The sequence below is a fragment of the Hyperoodon ampullatus genome (assembly GCF_949752795.1).
Source record: "Hyperoodon ampullatus genome assembly, chromosome: 9".
Taxonomy (NCBI): domain Eukaryota; kingdom Metazoa; phylum Chordata; class Mammalia; order Artiodactyla; family Ziphiidae; genus Hyperoodon; species Hyperoodon ampullatus.
Genome location: NC_136922.1, coordinates 90756524 through 90782588, shown reverse-complemented (window position 1 = coordinate 90782588; position 26065 = coordinate 90756524). Strand labels below are relative to the sequence as shown.

The 26065-nt window shown below is 39.1% G+C and overlaps 1 protein-coding gene across 3 annotated transcripts in view; it reads right to left on the bottom strand.

The window, feature by feature from the left end:
• Window positions 1–26065, bottom strand: part of CALD1 (caldesmon 1) — a 184845-nt gene that overhangs the window by 133591 nt on the left and 25189 nt on the right. The window contains exon 1 of one of the 3 annotated variants that reach the window (XM_079711080.1): window positions 18943–18961. The exons of the other annotated variants lie outside the window; for them this stretch is intronic. The gene's annotated coding sequence lies outside the window, so the exon portion shown is untranslated. Of the gene's footprint in view, window positions 1–18942; window positions 18962–26065 lie in introns of those variants that run through there. 3 annotated transcript variants of the gene reach the window in all.

Genomic DNA, 26065 nt, shown 5'->3' with positions numbered 1-26065 from the left:
ATCATGATTAGTTTAAGTAATTCAGACAACTGTTGCTGCATAATGAAAAGTACTGGTTAGATGTTAAAAGACCTCAATTTTAGGTTCTGGTGACACTCCTAACTAGCCTTGTGACTTTGGGCAAATCACGAACTCTGCAGACCTCAGTCTCCTCAAGGGTAAAAGGATGAAGGGTGGACTGGAAGAGCTCTGCTATTTGTGGATTAGATGGGCTGCAGTACTCAGGAAAGGCTTCACAGAGAAGACTGGCTCTTAGAGAAGAGTTAATATTCCGATAACTAGCAAAAGAAAGGAGTGAGGACATTTCTCTCTTTGCTCAGGGAAAGAGCAAAGTCGTTTGAGCAGAAACACACAAGTTGAATTCATGAGTGAGCATGTTCAAAAGCCTGGCTGGGAGGGTTTGGGGAAGTGGGTTGTGTTGATTATGTCCTTGGATGTCCATTTCACACTTTATTCTTTGGAGTAGACAGTACGGGTTAGGATTTTTTATATAAATGATAGTTTGGGAAGATTGAGGGGACCAGCTAGTATGGAAATAAGTTTGGAGATTCTTGAAACCTGAATTAAAATGGTGATTATGAAACTATAGAGGAAAAGACAGTCAATGAAGAATTGAGAAATATGCATTTGTTTCCCCCAACATGTCTCATCTCCTCTGGTTAGTCTGTAGAGGTATCCCCTCTCAGAGGCAACACTTAACTCTGACCCCTGGGTCTAAGTACTGAGCTATTAATGACTCATAAATCATTTGAGAGATTAACCTACAGGAAGGGCCAAGATCACTTTTTGTTGTAAGTATAAAATGACCTTGGGTTATTTTGCAAGTAGAGGTCTTTGCATTAATTGTATAACTGAATATAATTTTGTAAGTCTCACAAACCAACAATCAACTCCAATTGACTTCACTAAAGGAGAAATCTCCATATTATTCTGAAAGAATATACATATTATACACTAAGCAAACTTAGGCCTGCCTCTGTCTTATAAAGATTCATTTCCTGCTTCTTACATTTTTCTTGAAATCCAGCTAAAAGCAAGAGGTTAGCTCAGAAAGCATGAGAAATTTCACCCTGAGGAAGCCCTGCAGTGTAGAAAACCTTGATGCTCCCAATCACCTTTCCCTTTTCTTTGACATGGGAAGGTTTACATCACTTGTGCACAACTTGAAACCTAGCTCTTGGGGTTTGATGTTTATCTAGAACGTCATGCCACCCTAGTGGTCCTCAAGATGTAGTCCCCAGACCAGCAGCATCAGTGTCATATAGAAATTTATTAGAAATTGTGAAACTTTGGGGCCCCTTCCCATAACTACTGAATTAGAGACAGGGGAAGGGGCCTGGCAATCTGTGTTTTACAAGTTCCCCTGATGATTCCAATGCTAAAGTTTGAGACTCACTATGTTAAAGTAGTATAGCAGGTGCCCTCAGCAATAAAAATGGTTAGCAATAAGTAAAAGCTACAGGGAAAAAAAACAAGAATATACATATTATAAGACTTCTACAAATCTGAAAGTTAGATTATGAAATTATCCTTACACAGAGAAAAAATGTACTAATTTATCTCCCTCTTTAATACTTAGATTTTTTTTTTTTTGCAGTACACGGGCCTCTCACTGTTGTGGCCTCTCCCGTTGTGGAGCACAGGCTCCGGACGCGCAGGTTCAGTGGCCATGGCTCACAGGCCTAGCTGTTCCGCGGCATGTGGGATCCTCCCGGACCGGGGCACAAACCCGTGTCCCCTGCATCGGCAGGCGGACCCTCAACCACTGCACCACCAGGGAAGCCCAATACTTAGATATTTTATAGCAATTTAAAGACCTTGAACTATCCTAATTACTCATTAAAATAAATGATTTAAAGGAATAAATCCAAAATTAATTTTCTAGTAGCATTAACAAATTTGGCAAAGCAGATGTGCTTTAGCTGGGTACACAACATCCTCTTAACAGCTCTATGAACTAGAATGAGACAGCTGGAATCGAAGTCCAAGTCTACCAGAATGTATGACCCCATTCATTTTCTTTTTCTTTCTTTCTTTCTTCCTTTCTTTCTTTCTTGGCTGCGTTGGGTCTTCATTGCTGTGCGTGGGCTTTCTCTAGTTGCGGCGAGAGGGGGCTACTCTTCGTTGTGGTGTGCAGGCTTCTCACTGAGGTGGCTTCTCTTGTTGCGGGAGCACGGGCTCTAGGCACATGGGCTTCAGTAGTTGCAGCACACGGGCTCAGTAGTTGTGGCTTAGGAGCTCTAGAGTGCAGGCTCAGCAGTTGTGGCACACAGGCCTAGTTGCTCTGCGGCATGTGGGATCTTCCTGAACCAGGGCTTGAACCGTGTCCCCTGCATCGGCAGGAAGATTCTTAAGCACTGCACCACCAGGGAAGTCTTGACGCCATTCATTTTTCTACTCAACTTTGCTCTCATCTTACAAATGTTAGTTGCCTTGTCCTTTTCCCATCTCCCATTCCCTGCTTTATCTCAATCTTGATGCTTTGAAATGACAGTTTCAGGACAAATAATAGAAGAATCTCTTGACATTATGGGTAGTAAACACTTGGAAAACATTATTTGCTGTGCTCGTACTGGGAATATAGGTTCAAGAAGAGTTTAGAGACATTATCGGATAATAGACTTAAAAGGGCCCCTGAAGGAAAGGAAAGGAAAAGAAGGCTTTATGATAAAATTAAGTTCTAGAGGTTTTAAAACTTTCAAGGTATAAATTCCAACAATGGTCCCTTCTTGCCATGATCAGAGACATTGGGCTCTAGAATTCAAATTTGACTAAGTGAGATATATCTTAGATTCTAATACTTATAATAGTCTAATGACTTGTATATCAAACAGTCTCTTCATTTTTTTGTTGAGAAGTTATCATTACAAGGGAAAATGGAAAAAGCAAAAGACTCCATGTGAGCAACTGAATGACAACTGGGAAGAAATTTATATTTATTATATAAATGCCACACATCTCTTTTTTAATGTTTCAAACAAACCCATGAGGAGAGTGTTTTTTCTCTCCATTTATAGATGAGAAAATACAGTCTTGAGAGGTTAAGGAACTTGCCAAGCATCAGATAGAGGTGGAAGAGTTGGAACTAGAATGCACATCTTAATCTAGCCTCTTGCTACCACTCCAAAGGGAAACACTCGAAAGAAGAAGGAAAGAAAGAAAAGGTTGTTCAGTTACCCAGTTATTTCATTCACTGTTGTCTGAACAGAAGCAATTGATGTCTTAAATCAATCTGATCAGCTGCACAAAAACAGGTTGTTTGGATTTTTTTAAAGATTTGATTGAAAACCAGTTGTTTCAGTGGCCATATGTAGACCTGGACTTAATAAATGACCACCTTTGAGTCCCCCAGCTGGAAGAGTACAAAAGAACCCGGAGGCAAATCAATGGCAATTTGCCACCCCAAACAAATTGCAGCATGTAAGCTCTGAAACTTGAATTACCCTTCAAGGATTAAAGTTCAGGACTGTGAAAAATTAAAAATGTTGCCTAGCTTAGGAAATAGCATATGAATCAAAAATATCATTACTAAGCTTAACTGCACTCCTAATCTTCCGCTTTCATGACATCTAAACTGTTTTGTTATTCTTAATGGACCGAATCCCCTTTCTGGTAATGTTCTGGAAATTCTATTTTTGTGGTAATTTAAAAAATCATATGGCATGTTCCTTATATTTGGTTTATGTAGGAGTTAAAACCACTTCAAACATACTTTTCATTTTTATTCTGATGGCTATTTAATATTGTGTCATTCACTGGTTGAAATAAAAGTAGGTTAATCTGCAAAAATACATGAACACCCAAAAAGGATTGAATTGTATCTTTGAGAAATGATTTCTTTTTTCAAAGTCAGACATCAAAGGCTGCATATTGCAGAAAGTTTATTTTGAGAAGCTTCAGTCAAAACAGTTTGGAAACTATGAAATGAGTCATTTTTTCTTAAAGAAATGTAACTTTGTCTATTCCCACTACATTTTTGGTTTGGTAGGAGACATCTTTATTCCACAGGATTTTAAAAGCATGTTTAAGATTCCATAGGTTTAGTATTACATCACTAATGGTTTCTAATGAGATCCAGGCAATAGCAAGAAAGGGAAAAAAGAACAGCACAAAAGCTGAATTCTACAACACCAAGTACCATGTAAAATGTGGAAAAGTCCATGCTTTATCTAAGGCTGAAGCCTTCTGGCAAAAAAGGGGAAAAATTCACATTCTATCAACCAGATGTGGATGACAAGATACCTAATGTTTGGCAATTTGGAATCAGTTATCTAAGGGGCTGAATTTTTTACTTTTCATGCAGATGTTTGCTGCCCTGTAAACAGTGAAACATGCAAATATCTAGGTACTGTATTAATTCTATTGAGTGCTTAAGGCCTTAGTTACTTGTTTGATTTTTTCCTCACAAACACCTTTTATGTAAAAATTATGCAAATTTTTCTTTTGAGATTATGTCAGTGTATACATAGGAGGATAATGTGAAAAATGAATTTTCCCCAAGCCTTCAGCAACTCTGGCATTTCAAGGAACATAGATGAGGAGACAGTTGGGGTGGGTAGGATGATCCACAGAGGAGATTAGTTTATTTGGTGAAAGATAATGGGTAAATGAGATAAATGGAGACTCTAGAATTTTTGCTTAAGGGCTCCAAGTTAAAATTTCCAACCTATGGATGGGTGCGATAATAAACACTAACACCAGTTTAAAACTTTACAGTGTCAAAACTTTCACTGTCATGATCACATTTGATCCTTATCACAAGCCTTCTACACAGGAAGTTTTCTATAAATCTACCCAACAATTTCATCTCAAGGCAACTCAACAATTACTGACCTGAATCCAGAGCTTCCATGTGTAAAGTACTGTACTAGTCACAGTGGAGAGGGAGGGAAACAAAGGTAAATGAAGGCATAGTTTTTGCCTTCAAAGTACTTACAATCTTGTCAGGGAGATAGACACAACCAACTGTATCATAAAATAGAAAGCTGAGTATAAAAAATGCAATAAAATATAACTAATTCTCTTCAAATGAAGTAGCACAAGTTGTTTTAAGGTCTGGGGAGGATGTTTGAAAAAGTGATGGTAAGAGGCCCTATTTTAGAAATTTGAAATACTTTTATTCAAGGAGGTATCAATGTCATAAATTATTTATAGTGTTAGCTTTCATTCATATGACAATTATCGAACACCTACAACATTACAAGAGTATGCTAGTTAGTATTTTTCTTTTAAAAAATGATAACATTAAATTTTGTCAAATTTCTTATGAAAATCACCACATTATGACATTCAACTGAAGAATAAAATCTCCATCAGTCTACTAAATGTCTTGTTTGTACCATGCTGGGGAACAAGTTTGACAAGTGAACTGATCAACCTCATGTCCTGTTTAGACACGTGATTCTAGAAATACTAGAAAGTCTCTCTTCATTCCATTTACCCATTGTCATTCACCAGACAAATTGTCAGAACAAAGCAAGGAGGTATAACATTTTCTCACATACCTGGAAAACCTCAGTTTGGGCCCAGACATTAGCATAGTAAAAGATAGCTATTGGCATCCCATTAAACAGAAAATTCTAAAAATGAACATTTCTGATTTCCCTTCAAAGTGTAACTTCAACTTGGCAAGCAGTACTCTACCTAAAATAATACAGGGTTGCCCAAGGATGGGCGCCATCCTGAGCAAGAATTTGGTGAAAAGTCACAAAGTTGTCAGTTGTTTTGTGATTTTAGTCTTAACTGTTTTGTTGATAGTTTAGGACTTTCCCCTTTAATATAAGTGTCTGGCCAATAGGAGAATTTGGTGTGCTGTAGTTTACCCATTTTTATAAGAATTACTTGCTAAATCTTTGAAGGAAACAAGGAAATGATGGATGGATGGATGGATGGATGGATGGATGGATAGACAGACAGACTGGGGTTATAATTGTTGTTGTTTGAACTACAGGTGTCATCTTTAGACACTACCTGACTCTCTGCTATAAGACATAGGGAAATTTGTACACTTAACACTTTTTTTTAACTGTCCCTCCTTTCCCTATTTAAAAATAATATCATTATTATTTTTAGTTGTTAAGGTATAATTTTTAATCATAATACTGACAGTTGTTTAGCCTTAGTTTTATATTTAAATTAATTATAAATGTAGTCTAAGATTAATGTAAAACAACATGTTACATTGTTAGTCTTCTTTTAAATTTTTCAAAATAATGGGTATGCTCACATATATTTTAAAGTCAAAACTTCTACAGTTCTCCACCACCCCCTGCTTCTTCCTACCCCACCTTCCAGGAAAAAAATATTTGGCCAATATTGCAAAGTAACACACAGATTTTTTTTTTAATTGGGCAACTGTGGACATCTAGTATTTACAGAGAATCTCATTTTAAATTATATTAATCACTAAAGGTACAAGGTAGACCTTCAGATCATCTAAACATTTCTAACGGATAATACGGTCAAAAAGTCTTCTTCCAGTAGCTGAGAAGATGATTTTTCTCTAGACTATATACTACTTTCTATATACTTTGTACTATATAACATTTCCTCCAATATTCTGTATATCCCATAATGGTAACTGAATAGGATCATCCAACATCTAGACTTTCATATATCTTTCAGCAGTCTTTTAGTCCCAGAAGTATTTTATCTTGAAGATTAAATGTGCTCTACCTATTTTTACCTGTGACAGATTTCTCCTAGATTTTATTGCTCTTCTTTACAAAAACAGAACTGAGGACTTCCCTGGTGGCGCAGTGGTTAAGAATCTGCCTGCCAATGGAGGGGACACGGGTTCGAGCCCTGGTCCAGAAGATCCCACATGCCATGGAGCAACTAAGCCTGTGCACCACAACTACTGAGCCCACGTGCCACAACTACTGAAGCCCGCGTACCTAGAGCCCGTGCTCCGCAGCAAGAGAAGCCACCGCAATGAGAAGCCCACACACCCTCACTCACTGAAACTAGAGAGAGCCTGTAGGAAGCAATGAAGACCCAACACAGCACCCCCCCCCCCAAAAACAGAACTGAATATTTTCCTGTGGAAACCAACAGACTTGGGAGTAAAATGGCTAAAAGGGCAGCTCTATTCATAGCTTTCAGATTACTGTCCATCTGCACAGTGTTGAAATCATCAGATCAGTCAGTTTAACCTTACTGTAGTTTAGACAGACCACCCCTATCAGTATGGACTGAAGTTACACTTAGACTATGTCTTAGAAGTTTCTGGTTACCATATATACAGACATGGACTCAAAATTCCCTTTTTAGATCCAAATTCTCATGAAAATCAAACTGAACTGAGTATAAGGGTGAAACATAAGCACATTAACAAAATTATAAGACCATGTCTAATTTTCACTAGATCCATTATTTCAGTTCCTGTTCTCTTTTAGGGTATATTTTCATGGCTATCTTAATCTTTTCTTTAAAAGCATGTGTTTTATGTGTAGTCATTGTGGGGTTCTACAATGATTCTACACAATAGCTTCTTAGCTGTTAAATGAATTTTACAAAACTTGACAGAGATGATTTCAACACTAGCGGGCTGGGTTGAGGTTCTGAAGGTAAACACTTTTGTTAAGCAATCTGTAGTATCCCAAACACTAAGGGTGTGGATACCATTTGGGCCTCATGACACCAGCTCAAAACAACACATTTATAGTATTCACTATGTGCTAGACACAGTGCTAAGTAAAGAGAATAAAATTATAAACATGAGAGACATTGTCCCAGTCCTATTAAGTTTGTAGTCTAGTAGGGATATGAAAATCAAATATCACAAGGCAGTGTGATAATCTTGCTCTAGAGGAAGAATCGGGCATTGTCATAGCACAGAAAGAGGTTATTAGCCAAACTTGAATCTGTTAAGCTTTCCTGAGGAAGTGACATCTAAGCTGAGACTTAAGGTAGTGGAGTGAGAGGGCACAGAATGTCGTGGAGAATCCTCCTTAATTTCCCAGAGAGAGCCATTTACGCCTCAAATGTGTTCTCCGTGCTAGGCCCTTGGTTCTTTCTCCTGGGCCTCATCTGGGGTCACTCCTCGCTCTGGTCAGATTCCTTGTCCTCGGTTCCTCTTTCTTTTAGCAACATCAGGAGAGCTCACAGAGGAGAGAGGAGAAGAAGACATGTGTCTAGGATTTGGATCTGGATTTACTGCCTTCCCTTTCAAAGAAAGGCCCTCTTTAGAGTGGCCAGTTCAGATTTTCCTCAGTGATTGAACATGATAGAAATCCCTACCACATACCTCTGGCACCCAGTCTCCTGTTTTTCCCTCCTAAAGTTTTCCATTACAAATAAACAAAAATGTTGGCATGTGGACTACTGCCACTGGTTGACTGCTTGGTTTCGATCTTGGAGTGTGTCACAGACACCAACTTCACATTGCATCCAGCAGCCTCCTGGAGCATGGCTGTGATCTGACCTGCTTCTGTGGTGACCCACAGAAGCTCTGGCACAGCGGTGGATCATTCAGTTACATTTTCCAGAGAGGAGTGATAATTGCAAGATTTACTGAGTGGAGAAATATGACCCATTAGATTCAGCCTAAAAATAATTTTTGCTCTGAAAAAGAAAATCTAATTACTTTGCTCTTCACTATGAAAAACTGGGATCATCTGGGTACAGAGACATGGAACCTTCCTCTGAAGTAGACCATACATTCCAAAATATCTCTGGCAGAGTCCGGGGTCTGCTTCTGATTAGATAATTGATATAAACCTCCCTCCAATAAACACTGACTCCTTCAAAAACAGAGGAACCCAAGAATAAAACGTATCTACGTTTTGAGTAGAAAACCTTCTGTGATAATTAGTTATCAGAAAGCAGTTTACTTTTCCTTTTATCAACTAGCATTAAGACCTAAGAAGCAAAAAGTATGCTGGATGAAATTCTAGTTGAAACTTCAGATCAGTCTTGGATCTATTCTAGACAGTATCGGGTTTACTATTAACCTTAAGGTAGTACTTCCATATTTATGGTGTTCCATCCTTATCCCACAAAGCTAAATTCATTGCTAATTATAAGTAATATACTTATAATTATAAGTAATACTTATAAGTAATATAAGTATTTACTTATCTTCCAGTTGTAAGATAAGTAAATACTAGGGATATAACATAGCTAATGCTGCTGTATGATATATAGGGAGGTTAAGAGAGTAAATCCTATAAGTTCTCATCACAAGGAGAAAATCTTTTTCCCTTTATTCTTTTCTTCTTTCTTTTCTTTTTATTGTATCTATAAGAGAAGATGGATGTTAGCTGAACCTACTGTGGTAATCATTTCACAATATACATATGTAAATGAAACCATCGTGCTGTGCGCCTTAAACTTATACAGAGTTGTAGGTCACTTATATCTCAATAATTTCTTGTTGCTAATAAAATATAAATTTTGGAAAGTAAAGCATTGTTTTCACCTCAGAATATTTTGGTCTTGGGACTTCCCTGGTGGGGCAGTGGTTAAGAATCCACCTGCCAATGCAGGGGACACATACAGAGCAACTAAGCCCGTGGGCCACAACTACTGAGCCTGTGCTCTAGAGCCCTCAAGCCACAACTACTGAGCCCACACGCCACAACTACTGAAGCCTGGGGGCCTAGAGCTTTGTTAGCTATATTATATCCCTAGTATTTACTTATCTTACAACTGGAAGATAAGTAAATACTTATATTACTTATAAGTATTACTTATAATTATAAGTATATTACTTATAATTAGCAATGAATTTAGCTTTGTGGGATAAGGATGGAACACCATAAATGTGGAAGTACTACCTTAAGGTTAATAGTAAACCCGATACTGTCTAGAATAGATCCAAGACTGATCTGAAGTTTCAACTAGAATTTCATCCAGCATACTTTTTGCTTCTTAGGTCTTAATGATGGTTGATAAAAGGAAAAGTAAACTGCTTTCTGATAACTAATTATCACAGAAGGTTTTCTACTCAAAACGTAGATACGTTTCATTCTTGGGTTCCTCTGTTTTTGAAGGAGTCAGTGTTTATTGGAGGGAGGTTTATATCAATTATTTAATCAGAAGCAGACCCCGGACTCTGCCAGAGATATTTTGGAATGTATGGTCTACTTCAGAGGAAGGTTCCATGTCTCTGTACCTAGAGCCCGTGCTCCACAACAAGAGAAGCTACTGCGATGAGAAGCCCACGCACCGCAATGAAGAGTAGCCCCCGCTCGCCGCAACTAGAGAAAGCCCGCGTGCAGCAAGGAAGACCCAAAGCAGCCAAAAATAAATGAATTTTTAAAAAAAGAATATTTTGGTCTTTACACTCAAAATAGCATAAGTACACTGTGAGAAAAAAACAAAGCAAAACAATTCATGTAAGTGTGTGTGTGTGTCTTGCCTCCTTCTACAAAAATTGTGATCCATATATGTACAACTTGAAAACAGTTAACCAGGAAAAAGGGGAAAAGGGAAAACTCCAGTGGCTTCATTAAGATGAGGTTATAGCTCAGTGGGTTGAAGGTTACTCTGAGGAAAAACATGGTTTGAAAATTCTAGTCTTGCTGCCACATACCTGTGACTTTTCAGGCAAATCTTATATGAGGAAATAAAAAACAATATCTTCTGTCTTAAAAGGCCTCTTAAATAATGAAATGAGTAAGAGAACTCCTGCCTCACTGAGCTTTCTAAATAATTTGTGCCAACTGAGTTCTGCCTTCCCATATGGTTTTACCATTTAGTTTTTGTGTACTTCATAAAATGAAACAATAACTTTGTTCTGTCCTTAACAGGTTGGACTCTATGAAGATAATCTTTTAGAAGAAATGTAATTTTTAAAAAGAGCTCGCTTTGGGCTTCCCTGGTGGTACAGTGGTTAAGAATCCGTCTGCCAATGCAGGGGACACGGGTCTGAGCCCTGGTCCGGGAAGATCCCACATGCCGCGGAGCAACTAAGCCCATGCACCACAACTACTGAGCCTGCGCTCTAGAGACCGTGAGCCACAACTACTGAAGCCCTCATGCCTAGAGCCCATGCTCCCGCAACAAGAGAAGCCACCACAATGAGAAGCCCATGCACCACAACGAAGAGTAGCTCCCACTCTCTGCAACTAGAGAAAGCCCACGCGCAGCAACAAAGACCCAACACAGCCAAAAATAAATAAATTAATTAATTAATTTATTTATTTATTTTTTGCAGTACGCGGGCCTCTCACTGCTGTGGCCTCTCCCGTTGTGGAGCACAGGCTCTGGACACGCAGGCTCAGCGGCCATGGCTCACGGGCCTAGCCACTCCGTGGCATGTGGGATCCTCCCGGACTGGGGCACAAACCCGTGTCCCCTGCATCGGCAGGTGGACCCCCAAACACTGCGCCACCAGGGAAGCCCCATAAATTTATTATTTTTTTTTAAAAAAAGCTCAGTTCCAGGTGAGTTTGCCCTGAAAAGTGTGGAGAAGTGCTCAATAAACAACACTCAGGTACTTCCCAGTAAGAAGGTCAGGTTCTAGAGGAAGACTGTGGTTGCTCTGAATTATTTCTTGTTTTAAAAAGTCCTTCCTACATGCATAAAGTCTGTGGGTTGTACCAATGTCGATTTCCTGGATTTTGATATTATACTGTAGTTATGTAAGATGTTACCACTGGGGAAAACTGAGTGAAGGGTTCTTAGGACCTCCCTGCACTATTTTTGTAACTTCCTGCTAATCTGTAATTATCTCAAAATAGAAAGTTAAAAAATGAAAATAAATGTCAGTGGTCAAAAGAGCAAACAAAGGAAATTGTCCTTTCTAGCCAGGTACGTGTCTGTGAGACAACAACTGTTTGTTAAATGGAACCCTTCCTTTGACATAGTCCTGTAGGAGTCCTCCAGCAAACTTGTCTACCTTGTACTCCTCTAAAGGTACACTCTCGACAATTTTGACCCTACATAAGACTAGTGATAAAAAATGAAAATAAAAATAAAACTGAAACAATCACAATTTCCTAGCAAATGTAAACAGCACTTCATTGCTCTGGTTATAACATTAACATTCTCTACAACAAATAATCCAACTCGTTGAATCCTGTTTGTACTCCTCTAACAGCCATTCTTTCAAAACAAAAGGTAAATGACTATTTTTAAAGCCAGGAAGGGGCCTCCTGGTGGCACAGTGGTTGAGGGTCCGCCTGCTGATGCAGGGGACGCGGGTTCATGTCTCCGCGGCATGGCCCGTGAGCCATGGCTGCTGGGCCTGCGCGTCCGGAGCCTGTGCTCTGCAACGGGAGAGGCCACAGCGGTGAGAGGCCCATGTACCGCCAAAAAAAAAAAAAAAAAAAAAAAAGCCAGGAAGAAAACAGATTTCATCAGGGAAGTGTAAGGAAACTTAAGTTCATTGTTCTACCTTCTGACTCAGCAAAACCTCACCTACTAAAGCCATGGGATTGTCAATGAAATGTGACTTGCATTGGAACAACTGGAATTATATTCTCCTGTATTTGGCAGAAAACATTGATCATATGACTGCACAGTTCATTTCAAAGCAGCAACATAAACATAAATCTTCCAACCTCATTGATGTTGTATATACAAAACAGCCCACAGCTAGCTTAAACTGGCTGAATAGAGAGTTCAGGAATGGTTTTGTTGCTGCGAATATACACATGATCTAAGAATGACATCCTAAACGGTTTTAAATATTTTGGAGTAGCTTTTCAAATGCAAATTAAATATAATTAATCAAGTTCCACTTTCCCTAGTATATGAAAATTACTAAGTGGAAAATGCAGGAACTCCAGTAATTTCCTTCAATAAATGGCTGTTAACTGTGATAAACTGTGAGACTTTTGAGCGAAGGCGATGGCAGGATCCTCCTGTTCCTCAACCTCATCTAGCTGTGCTAGAAACACAACTGCAGATCTGACGTACACATATAACCAGATGCTGCTACATCGGACTTGAGAGAACATTTTGTTTTACTTTAAAACTCTACAGTTTATGTTTGTGCATATAAGCTTTTGCACTTTTCCAGAAAAATTAAATATTAGGACTGAAAGAAGATTGTCACTGGAAGGAAATTATCTATCTGAACAAGATTATCAAACCCTCAGCTAGGCTGGGAGAAAACAGGACAGCACTAGGCAAAACTAGTATTCTAGATCTGGTCAAGAGAAGACTAGATGAATTCACAGCTGAATGACCGTGGTTAGCACAATTACAATTAAAAGGCAGATTCTTAAGCAACTAATATTTCACAAAAGGAATATACTCCAATTAGAGAGGTTTAAAAAATATTAATAGACTGTTTTTTAGAGGAAAATAGTTTTTAAATGTTTTATTTGATAAAAAGTTCTTTTGAGAATGTCATATGTTAATCATATTAAGTATTCTATCTCTCTTTCATTCTTTCTACACATTTGGTTCAAACACCAGATTTCTTTTTTTTTTAAACATGATATAATTTTTTTGAAAAATTAATTAATTTATTTATTTTTGGCTGCATTGGGTGTTCGTTGCTGCGCGTGGGCTTTCTCTAGTTGCGGCGAAAGGGGGTTACTCTTCCTTGCGGTGGACGGGCTTCTCATTGCAGTGGCTTCTCTTGTTGCGGAGCACGGACTCTAGCAGCGCGGGCTTCAGTAGTTGTGGCTCACGGGCTCTAGAGCTCAGGCTCAGTACTTGTGGCGCACAGGCTTAGTTGTTACACAGCACGTGGGATCTTCCCGGACCAGGGCTCAAACCCATGTCCCCTGGATTGGCAGGTGGATTCTTAACCACTGCGCCACCAGGGAAGCCCCAAACACCAGATTTCTCAGTCCAACTAGTTCACTAAAGTTGTTCAGCCTAGTCAAAACCCTAGACCCTGTCAGCTTCTAGAAGCTAAAATAAAACCCTGGACTGGGATCTCATAGTCCTAAACATTCCCTCAACCTTAAAAACCATAAAAAATGGTGAGGGTCACCCCTCCAATACAATGATTAGCATACAACACTGATGACCCTGAAGGAGCTAGTGAAGATATCACAGCAGCTGACTAGAGGAACACTGCTGGTGATCATGAAGAGCCAGGAGAAGCTAGGAGAACCATGGAGTGGAATGCAGGGCTGGCCTTCTTGAAGGAGGGAGAGAAGGCAGGTAAGAAGAGTTTTATACTAGAGCGCAGTTCTAAGAAAGTCAGGCAAGACCCAGGGGAATCCTCAGAACAAAGTTGTCCATCAGAGGAGTCCCACATCTCCCAGGAACAAGCCTACTTTAATATCCCTGTCAAGCTCCATGGGAACTGTGGCTTCAGCGAGAACACAGATCTTAAAGTGCAGCTGCTGAGGCATTGGGCAATTATACTCCGAACAGTAGAAGAGCTGAGAGGCCATTTCATAGCCACTGCTGTGGACTCAACTTTACCTTTCATTATTCCTATACATTCACTGTCCACTATCATTAGGTCAGTACATTCTCCATAAAGTCTTACAATACTGTCTGTATTGTTGTATTTTAATATAAATACCTCCATATGACATATTTTTTTCTCTGTCTTAATCCTACTTAATCTTCAAGGCCCAGTTGAAACCCCATCTCCTCCAAGAAATCTTACTAGATCATTATGACTTCCATTTAACCTCTCCTTCTCTGGCTGGGGTCTGACCTCTACTTTCTATCATTTAACTACATACCATTTTATCCTGTTCTCTGTGGTTTTACGTGTGAGCATTTAGCTTTTACCCAGGTTCTAACAATGTCAAAGTCCCTGACTTTACCCTTCTCTGTAATCTTCTTAGGGCTCACCACAGTGTGACAAGAAATATGGTTAATTAAAATAAATATCATTTTTAGAAAGACAGACAATTCTAAATGGAGATTTTGAATCTTATAAGTAAATCTCAGACACGTCAAATTCCCTAACCCACCCATCTTATTCCCTAAAGAGGTCTCAAGTTGAAGCCTCCTGAAGCTGATTAGAATTACTATTTCCTTACAAAACAAGATGGCACCATTAACTAAGTATACTGAAGGACCAAGAGCAACCATGAATAATGATTGATTTGGGTTGAGGGGATGCAGCTGGATACTGTTTTTGAGGGCCACTAAAGTTAGACCAGGGAGCTTACCAGGTCATCCTATACACACCAGAGAAGGGTCAAAACTTGTGCTCAGTCAAAGTGCCCTCTCAGAATTTGGCAAGCAGTGAGGTCGGTCAGGAGAGTTGGGGCTTGGTCACTCTATTCATGTACTGGAGTTATACCCAGTTATAGATGATGATGAAGTCCAGTCAGAAAGATGGAGCATGAAGGGCTGGGCTAAGATTGCAAGTGAGAGTCAAGAGTCTAGTGAGTTCAAGACTCAGGAGGGAGAAGTCAGTTGAGGAAAGATCTTGGGTGGGAGCAGAAGCTGCTTCTCACTTTGTTTGCTTGTTTATTTTTTCCAATGCTAAATCTTTAAAGAATTATCATTCACTCAAACCCTCATTCATTCATTCATTTGTTCATATTCCTGAGCTTATTACAGGAGAATGCTAGGACTAGGGACACAGACATGAGCAAGGTGAAGTTCAAGTTTGCAGAAGACTGTGAAGTAAACATGTTATTAAACCTTGGTGAGCTAAGGGCTGAAAAGAAGGAACAGATATTATGCAGGAGTCAACGTGGTCTCTAGAGCTTTGTGTGCTCCTAGTAAACAACCCCTCCACAAGCCTCCACTGAACTCTCAGTTGGATTGAAAAAGAAGCCCCAGAATTCTGCATGTTCCTGGAAAGAAACCCCTCCCTCCTCAGCAACAGTCCCAGACTTACTATTATAGTCTGGATATGAGACCATCAGGACTGACTGCATCATGCCCTACATTCTTCAAGGCTCCCAAGACTTTCAGATCCTCCTACATTACCCATATTCCATGCCCAACTGGCTCTGTACATCTCCTGTTCGGATCCCCTATCATCCCCCTACCTGATTTCTCTAGAACTCAGGATCAGTCATCAACCAAGACTCTATATTGAAAACTCTTTGATTATTCCCTCCAACTTCATGCTTCATATATCCCCTTACAATTTACAGTCCTTCTGACATCCATACCCTCGTATCACAGAGCCTGGAGGTGAAGGAGGTGTCCTCCTTACTCTTCTTTGCCATTTTTGCCTCATTTCCCCCTAAAAATACTACCCACTACCCCTACTTGTTGCAGTCATCTACTGATTTCTGCATTACTCCCCTCTATTTCTAGAAGATTTTAGCTCCTGGTTATAACTCTTTTCAATATGGCGCCTGCCATAATTCTCAGAAATTTCAAATTTCATGTATGTGTTCCTTCTAATACCCTGGCCTCTTAGTTCCTTGAGCTCCTCTCCTCCAACATATCTCAGTCTCCCACCTCCTTTCACAGATGACACCCCCTGATTCATCACTCTAAACACTACTTTCCATTTAGCAGGCAGGCAGCTGAACCCAGCTGGAGGAAACTCACAGCTAAGCTGACTGGTTTTACTTAAAATTGATTACTACTAATGTGGAGTGGGTCCTTAGTGCTACCTGGCAGTTCTACTATGTTTCCCAAGTCTAAACATCCTCTCTTCTATTAGAACCCCTCAAATCTCCTCTTCCTTTCTAATGCTTAGCTGATAAACTTGCTTCCTATTTCACTGAAAAAATGGAGGTAATCAGATGGAAACTTCACAGGCTCCCACCACATTTCCCAATCTACCTATAGGTGAATCCAGAGAGTCTACCTTTCCTCCTGCAATGATGCCTTATCTGTCCATGTTCCTATCTAAGGCCAAACCTTCCACTTGCACTCTGGGTTACACCTACCCAAGAGCATTTTTCTAGCAACTGTTACTTCTCTTCTGCATCATCAATATTTCTTTCTCCACTGGATTATTTCCATCATCAAACATGCCTAAATATATCTCATCTTAAATTAAGAAAAGAGAATCTTTATTAAACTCACATGTCTCTTCAGTAACTATTCCAATCCTCTGCCCCTCTTTCAACAAAAATTCTGAAAGGAGTTGCCTCTGCTCACTGTTCCTACTTCTTTTCCTCCCATCCTCTCTTGAATCCATGCCAATCAGACTTCTTCTGCATTTTTTTTTTCAGGGTCATCAATACTTCTACATTGCTAAATTCATTGATCAGTTCTCAGTCATTGTCTTACTTAGTATATTAGCATTTGACACAATCACTTCCTCCCTTTGGAAGTTCTTTCTTCACTTGGCTTCTAGCACATCACACCCTCCTGGTTCTCTTTCTACTCCCATTAGCCATTCTTCTTATTCTCCTTGGATGGCTCCTGGTCTTCACTCTGATCTTTAATTGTCGGAGGACCCCAGAAATTGTCCTAAGACTGTGTTCCTCTATCGAACTCACTGCCTTGATCTCATCTTGCTTCTTGGCATTAAATATCATGCAAATGCTGATGACTCTCAAATACAGATCTTTACCCAGGACCTCCTCCCTGAAACCCAGACTTGTATATCCAACTGCTTATTTAACAGTTCCAATCAGATGCATAACTGTTATGTCAAATTCAAAATGTTCAAAACCGAACTACTGATTTCCACCCTCACAGCTCCTTCTATATCTTTCCTGAACTTGGTAAATGAAATTCCATTCTTCCAGTTTCTTAAACCAAAAACCTTAAGCTCATTTTGACTCCTTTTTTCCAGTGATTTGCTGGTAAACATGTAACAGCAGGTTCTCAGCTCTGAAGAGTGGGAGGTACAGGAAGGTCCAACTTCTCTGTATAAATACTCCCATCATTATCCATTTCTAGCCACAAATGTCACATCATTGAATACTAAGTTGGTAGGAGATGTATAGTGGCTCTCCATTATGTAGTGTTTCCACCATATAGACACGAAATATATAAATAACTTCAAGAGCATAGGTAATTGTAAAATGTAATAAGATAATTAGGAAATGATTAGTTTTTTAGTATTCATTACTTTTATTTTAATATAACATTTAATTAGAAGTTTATATAATTAATTTGTTATATGGCTTGTATTTAATAACTGTCTTACAAAACTCCTAAAAATTTAGCATTGGTTCTCATGAGCTCTAATGAGCTGGCTCCAGAATACCACTGCCTGTTTCTCTTTCACTCTCAAATTCATTAGCAAATCCTGATGGCTCTACATTCAAAATAAATATCTAGAAGCTGATCACTTTTCACTATCTCCATCACTGCCACTCTAGCTCAAGCCATCATTATCTTTCAGCTATATCAGCTTCCCCATTGCCCCAGTCTCTCCATGCCATTCTGTTCTCAACACAGGAGTCAGATGTAAACTCTAAGTCAGTTCACATCACTCTTTTTTTTTTTTTTTTTTGCGGTACACGGGCCTCTCACTGTTGTGGCCTCTCCCGTTGCGGAGCACAGGCTCCGGACGCGCAGGCTCAGCGGCCATGGCTCACGGGCCCAGCTGCTCCGCAGCATGTGGGATCTTCCCGGACCGGGGCACGAACCCGTGTCCCCTGCATCGGCAGGCGGACTCTCAACCACTGCGCCACCAGGGAAGCCCCCCACATCACTCTTTTGATTACAACTTTCTAATTGCTTCCTGTTTTATACAGAATAAAATCCAAATTTCAACAAATGGCCTACAAGGCACTACCTGAAAGAATGGGGGAAAAAATGGAAGAAAGAAGAAGAATGGAAGAGAGGTAGAAGAAAGGAAGGAAGGAAAGGAAGAAAGAAAGAAAAAGAAAATAAATGATAGTGGTATGAACAGGTGGTGCTGCGAGAGCAGAGAGGTACATAACTTAGATAGGGGTGAGGTAAATTTTCCTGGAGGATGGAGCCCTTAAGTGGCACCTGGGATACACAAGTAATTGAGCCCCGATTTTGCATTCTGCTTGTTCAGTCATTCTGTGTAGCTCCAGATTTGGGAGAAGCAGAACTGGAGACTGCATTCTTTTTTTTAATAGAAAATAAAACAACTTTCTACTATACCAACTTAGATTGCTAAAGAGATAATCATAAGAAGCAGGAGAGTAATGGTGGCATGCTACTTACCAGGAACGCCGTCCTGTGACATTCCCAGTAACAGTCTGGTCTCAGAAAAATGGCTAATTGCAAATATTTGATAAGTGCTTAAAAGTTTTCCCCAAAGCTCCAAACCCTAGGGGAAGATAGAGTGTTCCCAGGCCAGACTAAAACCTTTTAACCTTAAGTCCCTTAAACATAAATATGTTGCCAAGATGCCGAGTGGATATTTAAATCATCCACTTCCTGTTTCAGTGCTATCTCTCCGTTTTGGAGAAGGACCAAAAATGTTTCATTCCTTTTGGCACTGTTTTCTTCATTTAAAAAGGATTTATACTTCAGGGGTTTTGACTCCAGAAAAAAAAAAAAAAGGGAAAAGAGCACATATTTTGGATGTCAGATTCTGAATCTTTTGACCCTTTCAAACAAGAACGCACTACTCTGTAGCCAGTGGGGTGAGAGAATTAGATCAGGGATAGAACATGTCCAAATGGGTTTCTAAAATGACAAGCAAAGAGGGAAAACTGGCCCACCTACAATAACTTGTTTAGGAAACATTAAAAATAGCCCATCCAAGAAGTAGATTTTTTGTAAATAGTTTTGTTTAAATGTAACTTAAGATAATCTATCTAAGCATTTCCATCGTGCCCAAGCTATCAGTCAATTAAACTTCGAATATGATGAAAACACATCCATGGCTAGTTTTATGAGGTTTTCATTAAAATGAGTACGAGTAAATAGAAAGTTCTGAATGGTGTATCTTAGACGGAAAGGTTCTTTGAAGGTTCTCAACCAGGATGAGGGTTGGCGAGGAATGGGCAAGGATAATTTCAGAATGTCCTGAGTAGCAGAACAATCCACACTATCAGCCTATGTAGTTTGAAAAAACTCTCCAGCCAATTCTGATTGTACTTGGCAACCCCTCTCCCCAGTTATGAGTCCCCAGGGAGACAGGATAATATCAGAAGTATTAATAGTGTCAGTGAACATTCCTGTCTTCAATTAACTGAATTCAATTCAGCATTTGTTGATCCTCTACTTTGGGCTTGAAGTTGTGACTTGCAGTGGAATTGAGGGTAGGATATACAAAGATCAATGAAAATTGTTCCTGCCTGTTGGTGAAGTAGAGAGAAAAGAACAGTAAACTCTTTTGGTCAGATATAATACACAGTGGTTTAAGTCGTGGGAACCTTCTCCACCCACTCTGACTGGGGCAAGAAGGAGGTGGCGGTATAGGAGTTCAACTTTGGATTATGGATTGACTTTCAATCAGTAGACAGCAAATGGAAAAGCACCCAAGGACCAAGGAAACATTCTTCTTAGCTGATGGCTTGTGTTGATAGACATGTTCCTGAAAAATTCTGTATGTAACCTGGGTGGTTAGTCATTCCTCTTTGGCCCAGGAGCTGCCAGGAGGCTTGCCCACACACAGCTAGCAACTGCACTGTCAGCTGAAGGGGGATAGGAGGTATTCTCAGACAGAATGCAAAGGATGAGAACAGAATGAAGGCCTGAGCAAACCTCACAGATAAACTTTGGCTTTCATTAAACTGCTACTCAATTCAAAAACTGGCACACACTTGGGTGCAGGGAAAGAGAAGGTCTTCTGCCACCACAAAGAGGAACAAGAATGAAGAAGTCAGTGGTTTGATCCTCTCAATGGCCAATTCAATGCTTGCAGACTGTAGCTCTCACCCCATGGAGCCATTGCAGGGGGCACAGTTTTGACCCACAGTGCTGGCCAAGAATATATTGACTACTGGAAAAACAACATGCAAATATCCTACCAATAGTGTGTTCATAGTACATATTCTTATAAATAAATCACGGTATAATTACAACCAACTGGAGAGAAGGAGAATAGACCCTCACCAGGCATAATATGGCAGTTCAAAGATGTATCAGAAACTGGAAAAATCTAGAAAACACTGATTAAGACAGCTGAGGATAACCCATTGGATGATTTGCCATCTCCAACCATTTGATTCACTTCATAAGGGCAGGATCTGTCTATTTGCTGAAAATGTAGGATTAGGTCAATTTAGTTGATTATATAGCAGTTGGCAATTAGTCACAATATGTTCACTTTTAGTAAGCATTTCTGATTCTTAAGTTTATGCTACTTCTGAGAATAATATTAATCAATTTAAATACTTTTATAAAAATTCCATATCTGCTAAGTGTTTTGGTGACCTTACTATGTCTGTAAGCTATCCAAGATTCCTTTTAAAAGTTTATAGCCTTTGGTTTTCTAAATATTGTCAAGAGATGGGGAAAAATCTTTAAACTTAAGGGTGTTCTTGTGGAATTTGGCTCCCATGTCCCATTTCTGTCTGTATAGCTTAATTTTTTTCTAGCAATGAAAATATGTTCTCATCACCTCTACAATACAAAGCAAGATGTTGGCTCACAGCCTCTTGCAATTGTGAGTAAGCTGTCAAGGCATTAGTATTTTCATGGCTCCAAAGTTGATTTGAGGGAATTTTAATCTTATTGTCTTTGTTTTCCAATGTGACTACCCTAAAACTCTCTTTTCATGTTGGAAAATAAAAAATGACAGACATGACTAAAACTGACAGTCAAAATATAGACAACTGTACCATGTTGAATGTACATTTTGTTCTCGATGAAGTGTTGTTCTCATAGAAAAGACATGAACTGAAAGTAACATATATCAGCTTGGTAAAAAAAAAAAATCATGGCTATAAGAGGAGGGAACTAATATTTATTGAACCTCTACAGGCTCTGTGCTACATTATTTATATTATTTCATTTAGTTCTCATAACTCCCAGCCCTGCCTTTTTACAGATGAATAAATGAAAGCTTGAAAGGGTTCAAAATTTTACCTATAGGTTTTACAGCTAGTACAGACCCCATGCCTTTTGTACTACACCAGGTTCTCTCTTGTCAGTCAATTCTAATCTATCAGCTTCAGCTGCCTAGAATACTGCATTGAAAAGAATTCTGAAGCCATGAGAAAGAATGCTAGGTTTAATTAGCAATGTCAGTCAAAGGCCAGGAGCAAGACTGGTATCAGTTGTATTATTTGCACCCCCAATATTATACATATATTGTATTGGTAATTTTAGCTTGAAAGTAGGGGCTTGGAGGAATATATTATCCTTATGGATTTTAGCCTTAATATCATTTCCTTAGTAAACATAGATTTTCTATAAGTTAGTCTTTCCCATAGTTGTACTATTTTCTTACCATCCTAAACTCTTTAAGTACTTTTTTTTCATCCCTTGGGAATGAGTCTTTAATCACTCATTTTCAAAGAGTTTGCTCAGAGTTATGACCAATATTCCATTGTTAAATTTTTATATTTAAATACTTCAGTGTATACAGTGTAATCTATATATGTGTGTGGAAGTTAACTCTAACCTGTACCCTAGGAACTGTTGTTTGTTAGTATATGAATGACCCTAGTCAGGAGTGTACACACCAGAAAGCATATAAGACTGATGTTTTAAATACCGCTATCTAAATTCATACCTAAAGGCCTGTAAACTAGCATAAAGGAAGTATTGAATAAACATAGTTTTTCATTTGGCAAATGAGTGGGTGTTCAATAACATGTGATTGGGTTGCAGAGAAAGACTTATACAGGGATCTCATCCTAGTGTGCACAGGTATTAGGAATCTGGCGAGCCCTGCGTTTGCAGAAGTGCCATAAATTTAGGATTCTGTTCAGGCTTGTGCACATTTAAAGATTTGGGCCTGGCAAGAAAGGAAACTGATCCTGTCATCAGAATGTTGTAACATTTGCCGGGGAGTAAACCTTTTGTATAAGGTGCTTGTTCAGAGCAACTAAGAGGACAGAAAGAGAACTTCTCCAAGTCTGCAGAACAGATTCTGTAATTGTTTTTATGCCTACTGTCTAATGAATGTTTGCATGTGTGCAGAATTTAGTCTCTGGGACTTGTTTCCATTGTAACATACCTGGTTAACTGGGAGGTTATCTGGGAGCAAGCAGTGCCTACATCTAATAATTGGAGACTACTGACATTAACCATAAAGAGCCAGGCAAATTAACTTGGGTCTTTTTACAACAACCAGTTATTGTGGCAAGTCCAGTAGAGACCTCTTCCTCCTTCTCTCATCTCCCCACCCGCCAGTATTCCAGAGTTATTCACCAGGATGAAGGAGGGGAAGTTGTTCAAGAGCCTCAGCCATACGACTCTAAGCCACTAGACTCTATCCTGGGAGTAGAGGTGGCAGCAGAGCTTTGAATCAGATATGAAATGAGATTTAAATTTTAAAATAAACATTTATCTTTCTTGAGTTTGGATGCTGGGCAGAGATGTATTTAAGGGACCCCTCTACTCTGTGATAAAAGGAAGGCTGAAACAGAACAGTTAGGGGTACTAGTAGAAAAAAACATAAAACCATGTTGTCTTTATACCTGCAATGATTTGAGACTTTTTAATACACCAGTCATTCTACCATGAAAAGAATTTTGTATAGTTGGGCTAATGCTTTAATGTATGTACAGTTTAACGTCTCCAGATTTCATATTCCTCATAATCCTCTAGGTGCAAGATTTATATTTCTCCCTTTAGGAGAATCACCTCTGTTTAAGAGGTTGAGCATGGAAAAACAGAAATAAAGAGTAGGGACTAGCTCTTCTAACCATCATGACTGTTCTCTACCTGCACACAAACACAGAATGTTGCCATTCTAAGTATCTTCCTCCCATCATAGCTATCTCAGAGGAGGTAACAAATTTCCTTTTAAAATATATTCAAGGCTAAATCTCCAATAGGTTAATTTAATTTTACTCAATTAATAATGCAGACTGAATGAAGAAATAGGTGAAAATTTGAAAGTTAAAAAAAAGTGACAATGATTATTAAGATATTCCAAAGCATTCAGTTTCATCTATCAGATCTACTGTTTGGGAGCCAGTAGAGGGAATTCAAAGACAAAGAGGTTAGCCTGGACTGAAGGTGTGACAGATTTTATTGCTAACATGACAGAAAAACTATAACAAAGCTCCTGGAGAAAGCCAAGAACTAGGAAGATGGTGCTCCATCTATGAACAGGAATAGGAATACTCTAGCCATGGTAACCTACTAATGCGGAAGCAATCTATCAGCAAGAGGCAAACCCTGGACTGAAAGGGGTAAGACCCCTTTCTGTGTGAAGGAATGGGATCCAAACCTGAACTACCTGCTTAAAACTTCCAGCCAAGAAACTGAAGTGAAACATGATCTAAAACCAGTGAAACTGACAGGGACCAGTGAAGGCAAATGGGAAACTATCCCATGCAGATGCCTCCATGATCCAGTCAATGCCCTAAAACTTCTCAAAATGCTGGAGCTGTGCTTACAACTACCAAGAGGAGATTGTGAAAGTCTTTTTGGGATAAACTTTTTCAAGAGAAAGATCTAGGGCTTCCCTGGTGGTGCCGTGGTTGAGAATCTGCCTGCTAATGCAGGGGACATGGGTTCGAGCCCTGGTCTGGGAGGATCCCACATGCCGCGGAGCAACTAGGCCCGTGAGCCACAACTACTGAGCCTGCGCGCCTGGAGCCTGTGCTCCGCAACGAGAGGCCGCGATAGTGAGAGGCCTGTGCACCACGATGAAGAGTGGCCCCCGCTTGCCACAACTAGAGAAAGCCCTCACACCGAAACGAAGACGCAACACAGCAAAAATAAATAAATAAATTAATAAACTCCTACCCCCAACATCTTCTTTAAAAAAAAAAAAAAAGACCTAGAGATATTGGCATTTGATGATTGCCCATTGAAAAAAACTGGTCCATTATCTGCCAGTGGGCCCATCAGTGCCCCCGTACTCAGAGCTTCCAATCAGTTTTTTATTGTCTCACTCCTATATATGGACAACCAGCCAAGGATCACCAGTATTTTTAGGAAAGAATTAAAGACAGAGACCAGCACAAACAACAAAAAAATAGGAACACAGAGGAAACATAGATGAGATAGGAATAGAAAAGCACTTAAAAGTATAAATGATATTTCCAAGGAGATAGAAGAACTAGTGTATCTCTGAAAAAAGATCAGGATGTTATAGAAAGGAACATCCAAAACAACAACAAAAGAACTCTTGGAAATTCACCAAGTATCATGGTTAAAAACAAGGAATATAAAGCCAAAATTAAGGAAGCCTCCCAGATATTAGAATAAGATACAGAGAAGTAGAAAATATTTGGGAAAATATAAAATCAGAGGATCAGTGTAAGATATCCAGGAGAGAGAGAGAACATGGAAAATGATGAGAAGGAAATTATCACCAAAATGATATAAGAAAATTTCCCAAAGCTAAAAGATGTGTTTTCTAGATTGAACAGGCCCACTAAGTAGTCAACAGAATAAATAAAAATCCAAATAATACCAGGGCACATTGTCATAAAATTTCAGAATATTAAAGATAAAAAGAAAATCTTAAGTACTTCCACAGAGGAAATAAATCAGGCAACATACAAATATTCGGGATTCAAAATGGCATCAGATGTAAAAAATCAATATTGGAATCTAGAAGATAATGCAGGCACACTGTGAGAAGTTTTAGGGAAAATGATTTCCAGTCTAGAATTCTATGTCCAGTCAAATAATCAACCAAGTATGAGATAAACGAAAGACACTAAAAAATTTTTGTCTCTTCTGCATCCATGTTCAGGAAGATCCTAGATGATCTTCTTCATCAAAATATGGGTATAAAGAAAGAGGAAGAATGGGATGTAGGAAACAGGATTCAAATTTCAACCCACATGCAAAGGAAATTCCTTTCAATCCTAGGAAGGAAATTCCTAAGGTGACTGTGAAGTGAAGATTTAGAACAGCTAGCTGTGCAACGAACCTAGAAAATTCCAAGCAGTTTCCAAGAAGGATACCTTTAAAGAAAAAAAAATTGACAAATTACCTGATGTATTTGACTGTATTGAAAAGAGTTTGATGTTTGCTTTAATGATAGAAAACTAATCAGGTAAAAGAAATAGAGTAATTATTAAATTATGAGGAGTGGGGGAAGAAAGGTACTAGTATATGAAATAAAAAGTAATCATAGTATATACCATCAGCTAGGAGCAATATTTATATAACAGTAATACTGGAAAGATGGGGAATATGATGTCTACTTCTGTAGTTTCTCTTGTGTCTCATAGATCTATTTGTTTATTCTTACACCAAT